This window comes from Astatotilapia calliptera, unplaced genomic scaffold (genome assembly GCF_900246225.1).
Source record: "Astatotilapia calliptera unplaced genomic scaffold, fAstCal1.2 U_scaffold_165, whole genome shotgun sequence".
Lineage (NCBI taxonomy): Eukaryota > Metazoa > Chordata > Actinopteri > Cichliformes > Cichlidae > Astatotilapia > Astatotilapia calliptera.
Window position 1 is genome coordinate 7924 of NW_020535691.1, and position 19661 is coordinate 27584.

At 46.3% G+C, this 19661-nt stretch overlaps 1 pseudogene; it reads right to left on the bottom strand.

Moving 5' to 3' along the window:
* Positions 1 to 529: 529 nt before the first annotated feature.
* The window catches only part of LOC113017621 (GTPase IMAP family member 8-like), a 29810-nt pseudogene continuing 10678 nt past the window's right edge, over positions 530 to 19661 (bottom strand).

Here is a 19661-nt window from a genome sequence, read left to right on the forward strand (position 1 = left end):
ATTTATTTGTTTTTAGTGTGAACTAATGTTTCATAGTAATATTTTTAATGCAATGTGCTTTTTCTGATGTTTTGAATTGAAGTCAAACATTATATGAGCAAAGTAAACCGATGAAAAGTTAAAGATTAAAATCAAACATCTTGGAAACAGTAACCAGTCACATACATATTTGGCTTTTATCTCTCAGGCAGGCTTTGATGTCGACCAGTGTAGTTAACAAAATAAACCATTTTTTTTTTAAGTTTCATGTTTTGACAGTAAGAAATGAACAAAGTGAGACTCCGTGTGTTCATGAAGGTTTGTTGTCCTTCACCAAAACCAGACCATGGAAATGTAAACATGATGGTCTGTGAAGGTCTCGGTGGTCCAGGTCGGGGTCGTCCAAGGAGCTTGGAAAGAAAAGCATCTGGACTTGTTTAAGTTCAAGGTTCTTATAAAGGGACGTGAGTATGCCATCATCTCCAAACCCACAGTGGGTAACCTCGTAGTAAAGTCCATCCAGCACAAAGATGATGAAAAAAGGATCAATTCACTGAGTAACACACTCTTTGTCTTTCACGGCTATAGCTGTAGCTCCCACTGCCGCTCCCAGAGCTGCTCCCAGTGGACCAAACACACTTCCCACTCCCGCCCCGATCCCCACCGCCTTCAGGAATTTGTTCTTTTCTCTGCACGCCTTCTTGCTTCCTGCTCTTCCATCGATATATTTTCTCTCAGAAGTCGCTCCTGCTCTTCTCTGACGGCTCTCTCAGCCTCCTGCAGCATCTCGTTGGTGTAATATTTTCCTCCATGTCTCTGAACAATTATGTTGATCTTCTCCAGCAGCTCTTTGACCTGAGAGGGATCTTTGATTTTGTTGTTAAAAACATGATATCTTCCTCCACACTCTTGGATGAAGCTACTCAGAGACAGACTACTTTTTATCAATGTGTCTATGTTAGCTTCATTGTCCACATCATCTCCATGTGTGAACAGCACCATAGTATAACCTGCTGCTTCTTCTCCAAAGATCTTCTGGAGGATTTTCACTGTTTGTTGTTCTTCTTTGGTGAATCTGCTAATCTGGATCACGATCAGGAACACATGAGGACCAGGAGCAGCAAAGGAGATGCATCTGGCAACCTCTCTCTTCAGCTCGTCTTCAGGTCTATCAGTGTCAAACAGTCCTGGAGTATCAACAACATCCAGGATCTGACAGTCTACCTGATCTGTGATTTTCTGACACCCTGCTGTCACTGAAGAAAAGGCAGCTTTAGATTCAAAAGCTTTTCTTCCTAAGATGGTGTTTCCTGATGCACTCTTCCCAACTCCTGTTCTCCCAACAAGCACTATCCTCAGGTGTGGAACATGTTCAACTGCTGAAGAAGATAAACAGATTACTGCTGTTATTAGTGGGACTCCCTCAACCAGCTCGTCACACTAGGACAGTTACATATACAGAATCAGGGATAGGTGATGATGAAGTACCAAGGAAGGAAAACCCAGGAATGGGGGAAGTAAAAACTTACAGCATTACATAAGGACTGATTACTGAAATAAAACAGGAAATGACTCATGACTAAACATCTGAACAATCCAAAACAATCACACATCAATCAAAACAAAGACGAGAATGCTGACCATAAATTCCCTGAAGTTTACGAGAACCAGCAACCAAACTGGCAGAACAGGATTACTCCGCACATCGAAATCCCCCGAAATCAGATTTACTGATAAAGTCTGTCTGTCTGTCTGTCTGTCTGTCTGTCTGTCTGTCTGTCTGTCCATCCATCCATCCATCCATGCCATTCAAAGTGAAGACTGGGTGGATTGGCAGGCTCTGTTGGCTGTAAACGTTCATAAAACAAATCTGTTCTTACCACTGCATGAACCACATGTTTCAGGATTTGTTGTTTCAAACAAATAAACATAAATTTTAAAAAGTAACAGATAAATAAGATTATGGACACAGGGCACAGAAATAAAGACTGACAGCTCAGGTAAACAGGCAGCTCTGCAGTTTCTGACTTTTATTATAAAACGTTTGTCTGAACAGTAAATCAGAATAAAACTTGTAGATGTACTTACGAGCTTTCGAGCCGGCCATGCTGGTGCTGCTCAGGATTGTGAAAGCTGTCACAGCTACCGTATTGACATCAGCTCTGTGCATTCATGAAGATTGGCCCTCCCTTTAATGCCACCATATCACATACAGGAACAACACTCCAGCTGTCACATCAGCACTTAATGACTTGTTAAAGTGACTACAGGGCAGATTCCTCAGTGGGTTAGTATACCACTCCACGCTCAGTCACATAAATAAACCTGTAGTCGTGGGAGGAGGCCACATGGTTGGAAACTGGCTCACAAATGTTTCCTTTTAGCCATCAACCAAAAACTTTTAGTCTTGTTATCAATCATCATGATTGATAACTGGATCATTCCATGCAACGTCAGTCAGTACCATCGACCGCTCAAGTTTGTTTACTCTGTTAACTTATAGAGAGGCAACATTTTAACCTCAAAATACACTGTTGGCAGAAGTATTGACTCATCTGTCTTATATTGTCAGAGACCGGGGTCTGAGGGACCCAGGGCCCATAAGCAGTTTTGGATTTATATTACTTGTTATATGTACATTTGATGTATTGTGTGGCTGTCCCTGGTTTCCCTGCTTGCAGGTATGTGTATGGGTCCATGTATGGGTCTGGGTGTTTCTGGTAGGATGGTTTACAGGCACCATCAGGCCTGGTGGGTCTGCCAGGTGGCTGGCTACACCTGAGGAAGATGCACACACCTGCAGCTGATCAAGCCTCGTCGGAGGAGCTACTTAGGAGTGTGGTGCAGCTCTTTCTGACGCTGGATCGATTCGTGAGACTTCCGTTAGTTTCCAGTTAGAAGTCAGTGAATTAGAGTTTTGTTACTGAGGTGTATTCCACGGCTGCTTCTGTTACTTTCCCAGGAGAACTGCGGGACGAGAGGGCAGCAACCACGGACCACACTAAGGAGTGGAGACACAGAGCACTGACACTGGATGAAGACGGGAACGGCAGTCTGGGACACAGGGGGATTTATTGTTGTTACTTCACCACCTTGTAAATAAACACTGTCTGCACTGAAGAGTCCGGCGTCTGGGTCCTGTTTCCCCACCTCCCCATGGTCTGCCAGCGCAGGCCATGACAATATATAGTATATATATATAGTGACGCACATACATTCTTATATTTGCACATATATTTATTCTCATAATTCCCATAAAGAGCCACTGATGGCTGTTTCCCCGTGTTTGGTGCCACAGGCCCGAGTGGTTGTTCCTGTGTTTAGGACAGGTCTGGCACTTGCCATTTAAAGGAGGACGATCGTCACGGTACAACAACCAGCTCATGCAAAACATTTTGGCAGCAGGCATGTGACTTGTGACACAGCTTTAACCCTGAGCAGCACCAACATGGCCGGCTCACTACCTCGTAATACATCTACAGTTTTATTCTGATTTACTGTTCAGACAAACTTTTTATAATAAAAGTCAGAAACTGAGAAACTGCAGAGTTCTACCTGAGCTGTGATGAGTTATTCCTGTGACCGACGTCTCTCTTTAATCTCTGTTGCTTTTTAATGTTTTGTTTTTATTTGTTTCAAACACCACACCTGAGTTCTTTGTGGTTCATGCAGTGCGTGAGAACAGGTCTGTGTTACACAGGCACACCAACCACAGCCTGTCATTTGTCTTCTTAATAAACGCGCGAGACTAAAGAGACAAATCAATAACTCAAGCTTCATCCCTGAGTGTATACACTAATCGACAGACGGAGCTTCCACGGACGGTGACTGTGAACTGTGTCCACAAAGTGGAGTGAAAGCTCAGAGGTGTCTGCAGCACCGACTCGACAGAACGGACTCTAAATGATTTCCTGTAGATGATCAGAGTAATGCTGTTCTGCCAGTTTGACTAACTTCTCAGTGTTGAGCTAATTGTGGTTCGTTTTTTTTTGACAGTGACTAGTTTGGATCGATGTGATGTTTTAGTTCAGGTGATTTCCAGTTTGATTTCAGTCAAGTTTTCTCTGCCCTCAGTAATGTTACCTGTGCTTTCTTCCACACCTGTTGCACTCATCTCAGTATATATACACCCTCATTAACTTCTATCCGGTCTTTAAGTGATGACGTGACGATCCTACTTCCGGGCCTAAAGTAGTCTGCGTTTAATATGGCTTTGTGTTGTTAACATGTTTAATGTTTTGTATTTTCTTCTATTTAATCTCTAAAAGCTCCTAAAACAGTCAGTGATCACTGTTGACCTCCCTCGGCTTTTATTACCGCTAATCATTTATTTAAGATAAGATAAGATAAGATAAGATGAGATAAGATAAGATAAGATAAGATAAGATAGAACTTTATTAATCCCTCGGGTGGGTTCCTCTGGGAATTCGACTTCCAAAAAAAGCACAGCAACGACCGAAGTTACAGTTACAGAATTGTTATATATATATATATATATTATATATATTATATTATATTATATATATATAACGCACCACGCACACACACACACACACACACACACACACATATATAAATACAGAGACAAATATAAATAAAATATACAAAGGGATAAATAGAATATAAGAATAAGCTCAGTTTTAAAACCTTAGGATGTAACTACAGCCCAGCCCATGCAGCAGTATATGAATGACTAACCTCGTATTGTGGATGGATTATCTCAGTTGTTCTCTGGCTGAAGTTTGGTCCTTTTACAGCATCCTGCCATGCGATTACATTTGTTCCTGACCACCGAGAAACAGTTAACTTTTATCGAGTGGAAAAAAAGTTAGCTTGTTTATATTATGCTAAATAGCTGTGTCGCTAGCGGTCACGTAGCACATCATTATATACCAGCTAGCCCAACTTCAGTAACCCTACAAACGTCACTGCTGTTTAGTTTTCTGTCTTCATTTATGTTGGAAGTGATAGCAGAGCTGTACGTTTGAATTTGTTTCCAAAACCCCGCAGTCAGGACATGCTATATTGTATTTAGATAGAAGCTAGCGAGCTAACTCCCTGCTAACTTCTAACTCCGTTAAATGTCATAAATTCCGTTTTCATGGATGCCTGGATGTTAAACTCAATTGTTACACCTGTAGAGGCAGAACGCTGATCATTTTATTAAAGATGAAAGACTTTAGACAGTTTTTCAACTCTCAGTAATGCCACAGTGATCGTTTGATATATGGACCTGCAGCGGAGTTTAGTCCAGACACGGCTAGTGACGTTAGACTTAACGACCAGATAGGTTATATATAACCACAGAATAATGTTTGCAGGTTTCAGGTGAAATTATATAAATACGTCCTCAGCTTAACGATGACGGAGGAAACCTGGTCTTGTTAGGGAGAGACGGCATCCATCCCACTTTGGATGGAGCAGCTCTCATTTCTAGAAATATGGACAAATTATTAAACCCCCCAAAATATGACTATCCAGAGTTGGGACCAGGAAGCAGAGTTGCAGTCTTACACGCCTCTCTGCAGCTTCTCTCCTCCTGCTACCCCCCCCCCCCAAAAAAAACCCCCCATCTCCATAGAGACTGTGTCAGCTCCCAAACGGACAAAAACAAACTAAAAACCAGCAAAAAACAACTTAAACATAAACAATCACAAAGAAAGAACAATACAGTATCCAAAGAGTAAAACAGTGAAATGTGGATTATTAAATATTAGGTCTCTCTCCTCCAAGTCTCTGTTAGTACATGACTTAATAATTGATCAATTCAAAATCCTGCTCTCCACATACAAGGTCTTAAATAATCAGGCCCCATCTTATCTTAATGACCCTGTAGTTAGAGATGGACCGATCCGATATTACGTATCGGTATCGGTCCGATACTGACCTAAATTACTGGATCGGATATCGGAGAAAAATAAAAAATGTAATCCGATCCATTAAATATCACGAAAGCACCTCACAAAACTTGCAACACGCCGTAACTCACCTCAGAACGTTAGCACGTCGGAGCAGTATGCATCACGTGATAGAGCGGCTGTGGCATGCCGGACCTGTCGGTGGTCTGGATAGCATTTGGAGCTTCGCTAGCAACCCGGCATTTCATCTCCGACAAAGTTATCCCGAGAGAAGTAAAGCAAGTGTGTAAGTCCATCTCTGAATGTTTGTAAAGCATTCCTGCGTTAAGCTTAACAAGCGATATATGGAGCGACTGCCTCTTCTTGCTGCTGCTTCAATCATGAAACTGATCAATGATCAGCTGATCGGCTTTTCTGTCTCGAGTCCGTCTCTCTGGTTTGTTTTTGGCCCACTTTGCACCAGAAAGAGGAAACCAGCGGCTGAACAACAGCAGCACGTTTAAGCTTGATCAGCTGTTGTTAGAATGTATTTAATATAACTTTCCACACCAGGATCTTTTTCTACAGCTGACGCTGGTAACTGTGCAGGGGCGGATCTAGCAAAGTTTAGCCAGGGGGGCCGATAGGGCATTAACTGGGAAAAGGGGGCACAAAGACATACTTTTCTTTCTTATTCTCATTTAAAATGTCGAGCTTGTAATAAATAATTATCTGACACCCAAAGTTTTAATTTGATGTAAAATGAATAGAAGTCAATTACAGTATATAGTGACTATTAAGTCTAATATATATACCCTAGTAAGCTATAGTACTTTTTACTTTGGGAAGGTACCATCTGTGCAGTCTGCAATTTTGTTGAAGAAAGATGTTGAATCTATTTAATATTTCTTGAAAAATAATTGATTTCTGTGCATTTTTTTTCACACTGCATCAAATTAAGGTTGATTACGTTGATTAAGCATCATGAGGTGGAGCGTGAGGGGTGGTTCCCTATTTTTTATTTATTTATTTTTGTTGTTGCTGGGAGTTGGAACCCTATTAGTTAGGTTGCTTAATATTATATGCTAAGTACTCTTTAAAATACCAGAATAGGGAGGATGGTGTAGGTCTAAGTTTATTAGATTGATCAGTGTTGCTGAACTATGAAATATTTTTTTTTGCATACAGGTATAACAGAATAGCTTTAGTGTAGTTGTTGTTTTAAACTTGAGTATGAACTTATACAAAATGCAGCAAGATATTTAAAAAACAGTTTTGTTGATTAAAAAACACTATATCGGATTCATATCGGTATCGGCAGATATCCAAATTTATGATATCGGTATCGGACATAAAAAAGGGGTATCGTGCCATCTCTACTTGTAGTACCATATCACCCTATTAGAGCACTTCGCTCTCGCTCTGCAGGCCTACTTGTTGTTCCTAGAGTATTTAAAAGTAGAATGGGAGGCAGAGCCTTCAGTTTTCAGGCCCCTCTTCTGTGGAACCAGCTTCCAGTTTGGATTCAGGAGACAGACACTATCTCTACTTTCAAGATTCAGGCTTCAAACTTTCCTTTTTGCTAAAAGCATATAGTTAGGGCTGGACCAGGTGACCCTGAATCCTCCCTTAGTTATGCTGCAATAGACGTAGGCTGCTGGGGGATTCCCATGATGCATTGGGTGTTTCTTCTTCACTCAGTGTGTGTCTAAACACCTTTATTGCTTTACAGTAAAAAGCAACTGTTTTGGGGATTTACCCCTCAGCCTGACATGGCTCAGAGACACCACTGTGTGGGAGCGAAACACAACAGTTCCACAATCAAACTGTACATTTAACCTCAGTTCATGTCATCAAAGTTCATGAAGTGGTGAAGCATGAACTCCTGCCTCTATAGATACGTGGGGGGGACCTTCTTGCAGCTTCTTCATGTTGGCCTGTGGATGCTCAGGTATCTCTTATTCTACGGTCTGACTCCACGCCTCAGTCCAGATCACCGTCCCTCTCTTTGAGAACACTCAGACACACTTAGGCTACGTCCACACGTACCCGGGTATTTTTGAAAACGCAGATTTTTCTATGCGTTTGCACCTTTCGTCCACACGTAAACGGCGTTTTTGGTCACTGAAAACGGAGATTTTTAAAAATGCCTGCCAGGGTGGATATTTTTGAAAACTCAGTTTTTGCGTTTACGTGTGGACGAGAAAAACGGAGAAAATGCAGCGTCAAAGGTGTGCGCATTTTTTGACGTTATTGTTTCGGTGAAATGAATTTCTACAATACTATTAATTCTACTCTCTGCAGTGTTTAAATGCTTACATATACACACAGTTACTGTCCGTCCACGCATACGACTCGGTTCTGCTTCTATGCCCCAGCTTTGTTTACTTTTTCCCACCGAGGCTTCTAGACTTCTGATTGGCCAACATTTCTACACGGTTAGGAATCTAGCGCCACCTGCTGCTTTGGCATGTTCATAGCAGCGTTTTCCTCCATTTCTGCCTTTATGTGTGGACGGGATTATTTTTTAAAATGAAAACGGAAAATCTCAGTTTTCAAAAATACCCGTGTACATGTGGACGCAGCCTTATCCACTCTGAATGACATGCTGATGTCCTCGCTGTAGATCCTGCTGATCAACACGTTGATGCCTCGCTCACTCCTGACACACAGCGTGATGTCATCCATGTACAGGAGGAAGCAGAAGGTCAGTCTCATGTTTATATTTTACTGTTCCACATGATGACTGAGAGACTCCCACTAATAATGACAGCCATCTCTTTAACTTCCACAGCACATGCAGAGGACCTTCACCTCAGGATGGTGCTTGTTGGGAGAACGGGAGTTGGGAAGAGTGCATCAGGAAACACCATCTTGGGAAGAAAAGCCTTTAAATCTACATCCTCTTTTGCTTCAGTGACGTCAGAGTGTCAGAAGGAAACAGGAGAGGTGGAAGGACAGACGCTGGCTGTCGTCGATACTCCGGGCCTGTTTGACATCACCGTGTCTGAGTTGGAGGTGAAGGAACAGTTTGTTAGATGCATCTCCTTTGTTGCTCCTGGTCCTCATGTGTTCCTGATCGTCATCCAGATTGGCAGATTCACCAAAGAAGAACAAGAAACAGTGAAAATCCTTCAGGAGATATTTGGAAAAGAAGCAGCAGATTATACTATGGTGCTGTTCACACATGGAGATGATGTGGACAATGAAGCTAACATAGACACATTAATAAATGGAAATCAGCGTCTGCACGGCTTCATCAGGTCAGTGTGGTGGAGGATATCATGTTTTTAAGAAAGAAGTGAGGATGTCTCTCAGGTCAGGGAGCTGCTGGAGAAGATCAACACCATGGTTCAGAGCAACGGAGGAAAATGTTACACCAATGAGATGCTGCAGGAGGCTGAGAGAGCCGTCAGAGAAGAGACTGAACGTATTCAGAGAGAAGATACAGAGATGGTGGAAGAAGAAGAAGCAGGAGGTGCAGGAGGACAGGAAGAGAAAAGAGAAGTTCTTGAAGAGTGTGGGTATCGGAGCGCGGTGCTGGAAGTGTGCTGGGTCCAGTGGGAGCAGCACTGGGAGCGGCAGTGGGAGCTGCTGTTGCAGCAGCGAAAGAGAACAATGTGTCATACTGTGATATGAAAAGCAATTTTAATGTTATCATCATCATTAGTTACTGATCATCTGACCTGTAAGAAGTTATTTTCATTCACAACCATCAGTCGGTCATATTATGGATTAAAATTATTTTATGGATAATTTGACAGCTTGTCAAACTGCACCTGACTCCCTGAATCAGTATCCAACACATTTTTGTTCCTGTGTAATAAAAATAAAATGTTTCTTTGTAAATAAAAAGCTCCGTGAAATCCAGAGTGGATCTGTGGCAGGATGTCAGCTGTGCAACAAGCCCAGTTGTGAAATTTCCTCACAAATAAATATTTCACAGTCACCTGTTGAAGTCATCACAACAAAGAGGAAGTGATTGGGACTGACAGCAACTCAGCCATGAAGTGGTTGGCCACGTAAATCAGCGAGCGGGGGCAGGTGAGGCGCAGAGTGAACGTAGGTCACCAGCTTTCTGCAGAGCCAATCACGACGGACCTCCAAACTTCAGATTAGCTTCATGGAATGAGTTTCCATGGTGACCAGAGCACTACATCCAAACACCAAGCGTAGACCAAAACATTGGATGCAGTAGTCTTGCTGTAAACTGCCTAATGTACTTCTTAGTTGTGGTCACTTCCTAATTGGATCAAATTATTTGCTCTTGCTAACTTGACAAAAACATTCAAAAACGCATCATCAGTCCTCTAAGTCCATATTCTAATTTTTTAAATCTTCTTGGGTCCTCATCAGTGATGTTCAGTATTCAGATTGTTACACAAAGAAAAGTAAAGTAACATGCATTAGCTGCTACTTTTCCTAAAAATACTGCCGTATGTTACTTGCCTCATCTCTGGCTCCAGTGCCACACTCCAACACAAATCCCTACCCTAATGAGGACACACATACATTGTTACTTTTAACTTTTACATATCAACCCAAACAGACTTTAAAGTGGTCGCCACGGTGATTCTGGTGTAAAATAATGAGCATGTAGAAATGGAGGCTGCAGCCTGGCTGCTCGTCAGCCTGTTGAAGTTCAGTCCTGAAAGGCTGAATCATACTGTGCCACCATATTCCTCCTCAATCAGCAGTGCGTGCAAGAAGGAAAACAATGCCTGTCCTTTGATTTTTTCCTTTTCTCTCTGTCTAGCATGCAGATAAATGAATAACCTTTGTAATTCAACTACAGTAGTATAACAGTTACTGTAATATAATTACTAGCTGGCTTATGGCCCTTTGTGCTGGGATCATGGTACTGGTCCCAGCACAAAGTAAAGGGTTGCTTCAGGCATAAAAATGCCTGTTGGCCAACTGGGTGCTGGTGGAAACTGTGCTACTGATGGCCAATGACAAAGGAAGAGGAAAGGGACAAGGTGTGTCCAAGACCTTCTGTGTGAGCAGAAAACTTTTAATTTCAATTCTGGGTTAAACAGAGATTATATATGTACAGTGTGCTCGAGGGGGGTCCAGGGCTCCAGGGTCCGTGGGGGAAGAGGAGGGGCTCAAACAGGCTCTCACGCTTCCACACACTCGCTCGCAGGATTCTGAGGTGGGCAGGGACAGGTCCAGGAAAGATCTACGCACAGAAGCTTCAGTTAGTAACACACTCAGAACGACAACTCGCGGATTCTAGTTTTTAAGCTACAGGTTGACTGACGCAGATTGCTAAATGATCCAGCGATGAGTAGCAAAGTGCCTCTGTCTTAAGTAGGCTCAGGATTACTGGAGCTCAGCAGCAGGTGTGGAGATTGGACGCAGGTGCGTGGGCTAGGGGCGGGAGCCTGTAATCAGCTCCGCCCCGGCAGAGGAGAGAGAGAGAGCAAAAAACAAAAACAAAACATTTTGCCTAACACAGGGTCAGCCGGCGGGTACGGGGACCATGACATATCCTTTCTCTTCCGACTCTCTGTCAGTACTCTTGCTGCTCTTGCTAGGCAGGACGCAACAGTTACAGGAGAGTGACTGTGTTTCCTGGTGACAGTGGTAGTCCAGTGATGAAATCCAAAGTGATGGGGAAAGGGGGGGAGGAGCCCAGATAGAGGAGAGCTAGTGATCTTATTCTGAGCACAGACTGACAGGCAGACACAAATTCTTTGACATCTCTTATTAGTGTGGGCTGACAGGACAGAAGAAAAGACATGGAGCAACTTTGATCTGAGTGACAGGTGAATTTGGCAGTGCATGACCTAAACTGGACTGCAGATCAAACCTACAGATGGTTATGAGGTCTGTTATCAGGGTCAGGCTCATCGCGCTGAGTGTGGAGCAGGGATTCAAGAGCTCATGCAGCATGGAGGTGGCAAAATTGTGGGCCTTCTGCGGGTTTGGAGGGAGAGAATTGCTGGCATAAGGCATCTGACTTCATGTTACTGAATCTGGGTCTGTAGGTGATGACAAAATAAAAAAATATTATTTAATTAGTCAATTTATCCATCCATCCATCCATCCATCCATCCATCTTCATCCGCTTTATCCGGGGCCGGGTCGCGGGGGCAGCAGCCTAAGCAAAGAGGCCCAGACCTCCCTCTCCCCAGCCACCTCCTCCAGCTTATCCGGGGGAATACCAAGGCGTTCCCAGGCCAGCCGAGAGATATAATCTCTCCAGCGTGTCCTGGGTCTGCCCCGGGGCCTCCTCCCGGTGGGACATGCCCGGAACACCTCACCCAGGAGGCGCCCAGGAGGCATCCTTGTCAGATGCCCGAACCACCTCAGCTGGCTCCTTTCGATGTGGAGCAGCAGCGGCTCTACTCTGAGCCCCTCCCGGATGGCCGAACTTCTCACCCTATCTCTAAGGGAGAGGCCAGCCACCCTTCGGAGGAAGCTCATTTCTGCCGCTTGTATCCGCGATCTCGTTCTTTCGGTCACTACCCACAGCTCGTGGCCATAGGTGAGGGTAGGGACGTAGATCGACCGGTAAATTGAGAGCTTCGCTTTTACACTCAGCTCCCTCTTCACCACGACGGACCGGTGCAGCGTCTGCATTACTGGCAGCTGCAGCCCCAATCCGTCTGTCGATCTCCGGCTCCCTTCTCCCATCACTCGCGAACAAGACCCCGAGATACTTGAACTCCTCCACTTGGGGCAGGAACTCATCCCCGACCCAGAGTGGGCACTCCACCCTTTTCCAGCTGAGAACCATGGCCTCAGATTTGGAGGTGCTGATCCTCATTCCCGCTGCTTCACACTCGGCTGCGAACCGTTCCAGTGCGAGCTGGAGGCCCCCACCCGATGAAGCCAACAGAACCACATCATCCGCAAAAAATCAGAGATGAGATTCTGAGGCCACCAAAGCGAAAGCCCTCCGCCACTTGGCTGCGCCTACAAATCCTGTCCATAAAAATTATGAACAGAACCGGAGACAAAGGGCAAGCCCTGGCGGAGCCCATCACCCACCGGGAACGAGTCCGACTTATTGCCGGCAATGCGAAACCAAGCTCTTGCAACGGTTGTATAGGGATCGAATGGCCCGTAGCAATGGGCCAGACACCCCATATTCCTGCAACACCTCCCACAGGACACCCCGAGGGACACGGTCGAATGCCTTCTCCAAGTCCACAAAACACATGTAGACTGGTTGGGCAAACTCCCATGCACCCTCAAGTATCCTGGAGAGGATAAAGAGCTGGTCCAGTGTTCCGCGACCAGGACGAAAACTGCATTGCTCCTCCTGTATCCGAGGTTCGACTAACGGACAAATTCTCCTTTCCAGCACCCTGGCATAGACTTTCCCAGGGAGGCTGAGGAGTGTGATCCCCCTGTAATTGGAACACACCCTCCGGTCCCCTTTCTTAAAGATGGGGACCACCACCCTGGTCTGCCAGTCCACAGGTACTGCCCCTGATCTCCACGCAACATTGCAGAGGCATGTCAACCAGGACAGCCCTACAACGTCCAGAGCCTTCAGGAACTCGGGGCGGACCTCATCAACACCAGGGGCTCTGCCACCAAGGAGTTTTTTAACTGCCTCAGTGACCTCGCCCCCGGAATGGTCATTCCCCTCATCCCCAGACTCTGCTTCCTCCTCGGAAGACGTGTCAGTGGGATTAAGGAGGTCCTCGAAGTATTCCTTCCACCGCCTGACAATTTTCTCAGTCGACGTCAGCAGCGCTCCGCAGCACTATACACAGTGCAGGTAGAGCACTGCTTTCCCCCTCCTGAGACGCCTGACGGTTTGCCAGAATCTCTTCGAGGCAGTCCCAAAGTCTTTTTCCATGGCCTCTCGGAAACTCCTCCCACACCCGAGTTTTTGCTTCAGCCACTGCCCTAGCCTCTAAGAAGGCTGGGTACTTCCGAACTGCCCACTTGGCGCATAAGCACAGATGACAGTCAGGACCCGTTCCCCGACCCTAAGGCGCAGGGAACAAACCCTCTCATCCACCGGGAAAAACCCCAACGTATCGGCAGCAAGCCGAGGGGATATTAGAATACCCACCCCAGCTCGCCGCCTCTCACCAGGGGCAACTCCAGACTGAGACAGAGTCCAGCCCCTCTCCAGGAGAATGGTTCCAGAGCCCAAGCCATGCATAGAGGTGAGCCCAACTATATCTAGCCGGTACCTCTCAACCTCGCGCACTAACTCAGGCTCCTTCCCCACCAGAGAGGTGACATTCCATGTCCCTATTGCCAGTCTTGGCAGCCGGGGGTCAGTCCGCCAGGGCCTCCGCTCCTGGCCGCCACCCAGCACACAATTCACCCGACCCCTATGGCGCCTCCTGCAGGTGGTGGGCCTTCGGGAGGATGGGCCCATGTCTCCTCTTAGGGCTGTGCCCGGCTGGGCCCCATGGACTAAGGCCCAGCCACCAGAGGCTCGTCCTCGGGCACCCTTCCCGGGCCTGGCTCCAGGGCTCTGCTGGGACTCCGTTGTATTATCACCAACTCCTCCTCTTTATGTTATGCAACTTCCAAAATTTGACTTTAAATGTCCGTAATTTTAGCTTTAAGCTACAACTGTTTCCCGATTTGTGACCAAATCTTTCTCTTAAAAACTATATAACTCGATTATATCTATAATCCAGCTTTGAGATCCTCCCCAGACGCCTTAACGCCCACTCAACATCCTGGGCCATCTGACCTGAGGAAATCACATGATAAGGTGGGGCCAGGTTTCACAATGAACACACCCGAAACTCTGGCTGATTGGGACCCACACCCAGTTTCACACCTTGGCTCAGGCGATTAGAGGATCATCAGGGGGTCCTTTTGTCCCTCTGTGGGGGGAACTCCCACTAGGTTTATATCTGGGACTCTCCACCATTTGACCTTAGAACTGAAGAAGCTTCTCGGATGAGAGGTGAAACGTCTTCAAGTAACTTAAAGAAGTCCAGACGCTTTTCTTTCAGGCTCCTGAGACTTGTTGTTGTATTATTTTAGCATGTTCAAGAAAAACAAACAAACAACCATCAGTTTTTAAAACAATCTTTTCGTTTATTAAAGGGAAAGGTAATCCAAACGTACCTGGCCCTGTGTGAGAATGTACTGCTGATTCTTCTTTCAAGTTCTCAGGGAAGACTAAGAAACTACAGTGAAAAATATGACATTTTCTGAAGAGTTCAGTTTCTCTGCCACACCCACGCCCGATTACTGCCACACCTGCTGAAGCACAGGCCTGGTCGAGGTTACAGGAATGTTCCTCAGGCTGTAGCACTCCAGAGAACCACAGTGAGAACCACAGTTATCCACACATGGAGGAAACAGTGCTGATAGTTTGTTTGACGGTCTGAAAAATGCTTGTCTTCTAAATATGAAAAATAAAATCAGGAAGGAGGAAAACCCTGTCTCACAGGTTCACTGCACAGAGTGTGTTTATGAAGTAATCACAGCAATACAGATGATAACATTATTTTTAAACACCTGAACACATCATATACCAACATTTATTGATATTTGCATCATTTAAGTGTAAATATTTATTATACTTTAAAGTTAAAGAAAATATTTGTTGTATTGCTGATAATGTTTGCACTCCGTGCTTACTGTCCCTTGTGGTCCACCGTAGTGGCAACGGGGAGTGTTTGTTTTCACGAAAGTGGGTGTGTTTTATGTTGAACTGAACGAGCGGCAATAAAGATAATGGTGGCTCACGAAGCAGATTACGAACACGTTATTCATAAGTTTGAGACAGAATATTACATGGTGTCAGAGTAAATCGAACTAAACGCCCACTGACAGAGCGAAATGGATTCGTCGGGAGTTCCTGCACCACGGATGGACTGGGATTCAGCCAATCTTCCCGATGCCTGGCGGAGGTTCGTACAACATGTGAAGCTAATGTTTAGCGGCCCGCTAAGCGGCAAGCCCGAGGAGACGCAGTGCAGCTATCTTCTTCTGTGGGTAGGAGAAAGAGGCAGGGACATTTATAACACATGGCAGCTGTCTGATGAAGAAGCTAAAAAGCTGACCACATATCTCGACAGGTTTGAACAGTACCTCATGCCGAAAACGAACACCATTTTCGCCAGATACAAGTTTAATGAAAGACTCCAAGGTGAAGGGGAGTCATTTGAGCACTTTGTGACCGAGTTAAAGTTACTCGTCAAGCAGTGTGGCTATGTTAACAGTGATGAAATGGTCCGAGACAGGATTGTCTTTGCAACCAGTTTACCACAAGTCAGAGAAAAGCTGCTGAGCCAAGGGTCAGATTTGACTCTAGAAAAAGCCATAGACATTGCACGCTCCTATGAGATCGCACGAGAGCAATTGAAAGCCATGGTTGACCCACAAACGAGCCTGCAGGGAGCAGCGCCCGCGCATGCAGTATCCGCTAAGCGCCAGAGTACGCAGCAAAAAGATAGGAGGGCACCTCATTATAATAAGATGGGAAAAGTGTGTGGAAGATGTGCACGAGCACACAGCCAGAAGGAGGAGTGTCCTGCAAAAGGGAAGAGGTGCAAAAAGTGCAATAAAATGAACCACTTTGCCAAAGCATGCCGTTCACAAGCACCACACCAACCCAACCCAGTGTACTCTATTAACCCTGACACTCCAAGCGATGAAGCGGAGCTATTCATAGATTCCATAACAAAGTGCAACGAAGGGGAGGCCGATGAACAGGCTTACGCCGACGTAGAAGTAGGCTCACTGCATCACACCGTGAGTTTTAAGCTTGACACAGGAGCCACTGCTAACGTCATTCCTGCCCGATTGTTTAAGAAGTGTTTTAAGCAGGTTAGCTTGGCACCGCCCACACGCACACTATCTGGCTATGGAGGAGAAAAACTCAACATCAAGGGCACATGCCAGTTGAAGTGCAGGTGGAAAGGCATTCACAAGATGCTGACATTTGACATAGTAGACACTGCAGCACCCCCATCTTAGGGTTGAGAGCATGCCTGGATCTAAACCTAGTCAAGCTGGTCATGTCAGTACAGATCACAAACGTCATGGAGGAGTTTGCCGATGTGTTCGAGGGCATAGGGAAATTCCCAGGAGAATGCGACTTACACATTGACCCAGACGCCATGCCCGTTTGTGTGCCCCCCCCCGGAGGATCCCTTTCACACTGCGGGAACGACTGAAACGGGAGTTGGATGACATGGAGAAAAACGGCATAATCATCAAAGTAAAAGAACCCACAGAATGGGTAAACGGACTGGTGGTCGCAGAGAAGCGTACTGGGAAGCTCAGAGTATGCCTCGATCCTCGCGAATTAAACAAAGCCATCAAAAGACCTCATTACCCGCTTCCAACATTGGATGACATCACACCAAAGCTGGCAGGAGCACAGTACTTCAGTGTCATGGATGCTCGCTCAGGCTATTGGGCCATCCAACTAACCACCAAGTCATCGCTCCTCACCACCTTCAACACGACCTTTGGCAGGTACCGTTTTCTGCGCCTTCCTTTTGGGATAATATCAGCACAGGACATTTTCCAAAGGAAAATCGATGAGACGTATGAAGGGCTCAATGGAGTGGCAGCCATCGTGGATGACATCCTCGTGTTTGGCAGGACAAAGGAGGAACACGACGAGAACCTCCGTGCCATGCTTGAGCGCACACGGGAGCGAGGAGTACGTCTCAATCCAGAGAAATGTGTCATAGGCGCCACAGAAGTGAGCTACTTTGGACACAAACTCACCCGGGAGGGCATCCAGCCAGACCCAAAGAAACTGCAGGCCATAAAGGACATGCCACCTCCCGAGAATAAGAATGAGCTTGAGACAATCCTTGGAATGGCGAACTACCTGTCCAGATTCGCACCACGACTATCAGAGGTGAACGCACCGCTGCGTCAGCTGCTCAAACAAGACTCAGAGTTCATCTGGGATCAGACCCACGACAGAGTCTTCCAGCAAATGAAAGATCTCATAACCAGAGAACCAGGCCCCATACTGGCATACTACGACACGACCAAGGAGCTACGGCTACAGGTAGATGCATCAAAGTATGGTTTGGGAGCTGTGTTGATGCAGGACGGACACCCAATAGCATATGCTTCAAAGACACTGACCCTAACAGAAGTCAACTATGCACAGATCGAAAAAGAGCTCTTTGCAGTGCTGTTTGGATGCAAGCGTTTCCACACCTACATATACGGCAGGAGAGTCATTGTCAAGTCGGACCACAAGCCGTTGGAGCACATACTGAAGAAACCAATCTCTGTAGCCCCTGCTCGTCTGCAGCGCATGCTGTTACAGCTGCAGAGATACGACATAGAGATCGTGCACCGGCCCGGAAAAGACATACCTGTGGCCGACACACTGTCCAGGAAACCATTGCCCGACCAAGACAGCACGCTGAGTGAAGGCATGGAGGACCAGATCCACTCGGTGATAAACAGCCTCCCAGTAAGTGACAAAAAACTCTCAGAGATACAGGCTGCAACAGGATGCGACCCGCAGCTCACCCTGCTGAAACGAACTGTGCAGGATGGCTGGCCTGAGGACAGAAAAAAATGCCCCAAAACCCTTTTGGACTTCTGGACTTTCAGAGATGAAATTTCACACTCCCATGGCATCATCTTCAAAGGTGACAAAATTATAGTGCCAACAGCCCTAAGAAACAACATGCTGGAGAGAATCCACACTGGGCACATGGAGATTGAGAGGAGTAAGCAGAGAGCAAGGGACGCCCTCTTCTGGCCAGGCATGGGCAAGGACATAGCTGCCACGGTGGAAAACTGTTCCATATGTCAGGAGAGGCGCGCGGCGAATTCCAAAGAACCTCTCATCCCACACCAGATCCCTGAGAGACCATGGCAGGCAGTGGCCTCAGATCTCTTCACATGGCATGGACGGGACTACTTGGTAGTTGTGGACTACTACAGCCGCTACTTTGAGGTCGAAAGGCTATTCTCTACCACTGCAGGGTCCGTCATCAAAAAGCTCAAGGCCATATTCGCCAGACATGGTATACCAGAGACGCTTATCTCAGATAACGGCCCACAATACAGCTCTCGAGAGTTCAAGGATTTTGCAGTCACATGGGACTTTGTCCACACGACCTCAAGTCCTTTGTACCCGCAAAGCAACGGCCTCGCCGAAAGAACAGTCAAAACGGCCAAATGAGTTCTGGATAAAGCTCATGCTCAGGGAGTAGATCCCTACCTGTCCCTATTGGAGCAAAGGAACACGCCAGTCGATGGCTTCAGGTCACCCGCGCAGCTCCTCATGAGTCGACGTCTACGCTCAGTGCTTCCTGTTACCGGATGCCACCTGGTACCCTCGCATCATAAGCCCGATGGTTGTGCAAAAAACACGGATGGAAAGACAAGAGCATCAGAGGCGTTACTACAATCGCAGCGCCACACCACTACCGAGGCTGCAGCAGGGGGACCACATTCGCTTTCAGCACGAGTCCGGAGCCTGGAAACCGGCTGTCATCATCCGACCTGCAGAGACTGCCCGCTCTTTCGTGATCCGCACTGGCGAGGGACAGACTATACGGCGTAACCGACGGCACCTGAGAGGCGCCAAGGCGTCACCGGCACCTTCAGCACCAGCATCCGATCTGGTCACCCAGCCAGATAGTGCAGCTCAGCAACAAGCAGAGCCCCTGTCGCCATCTAGAGACACTAAAACGCCAACCATGGACACTAGCCCTGCACTGACCACCAGATCAGGACGAGTGGTCAAACCGAGGGTTATTCTTGACCTGTGATTGTAAAGGGTGTAGGCGGATCGCTGCCCTAAAAAAAAAAAAAAAAAATGGAAACATGTCAAATGTCCATGTACTAATGAGTGCATATCCCGCATCGCATTGTTGGTGTTAGTTTTTGCCCCAGTAATTTTACACATGGCAG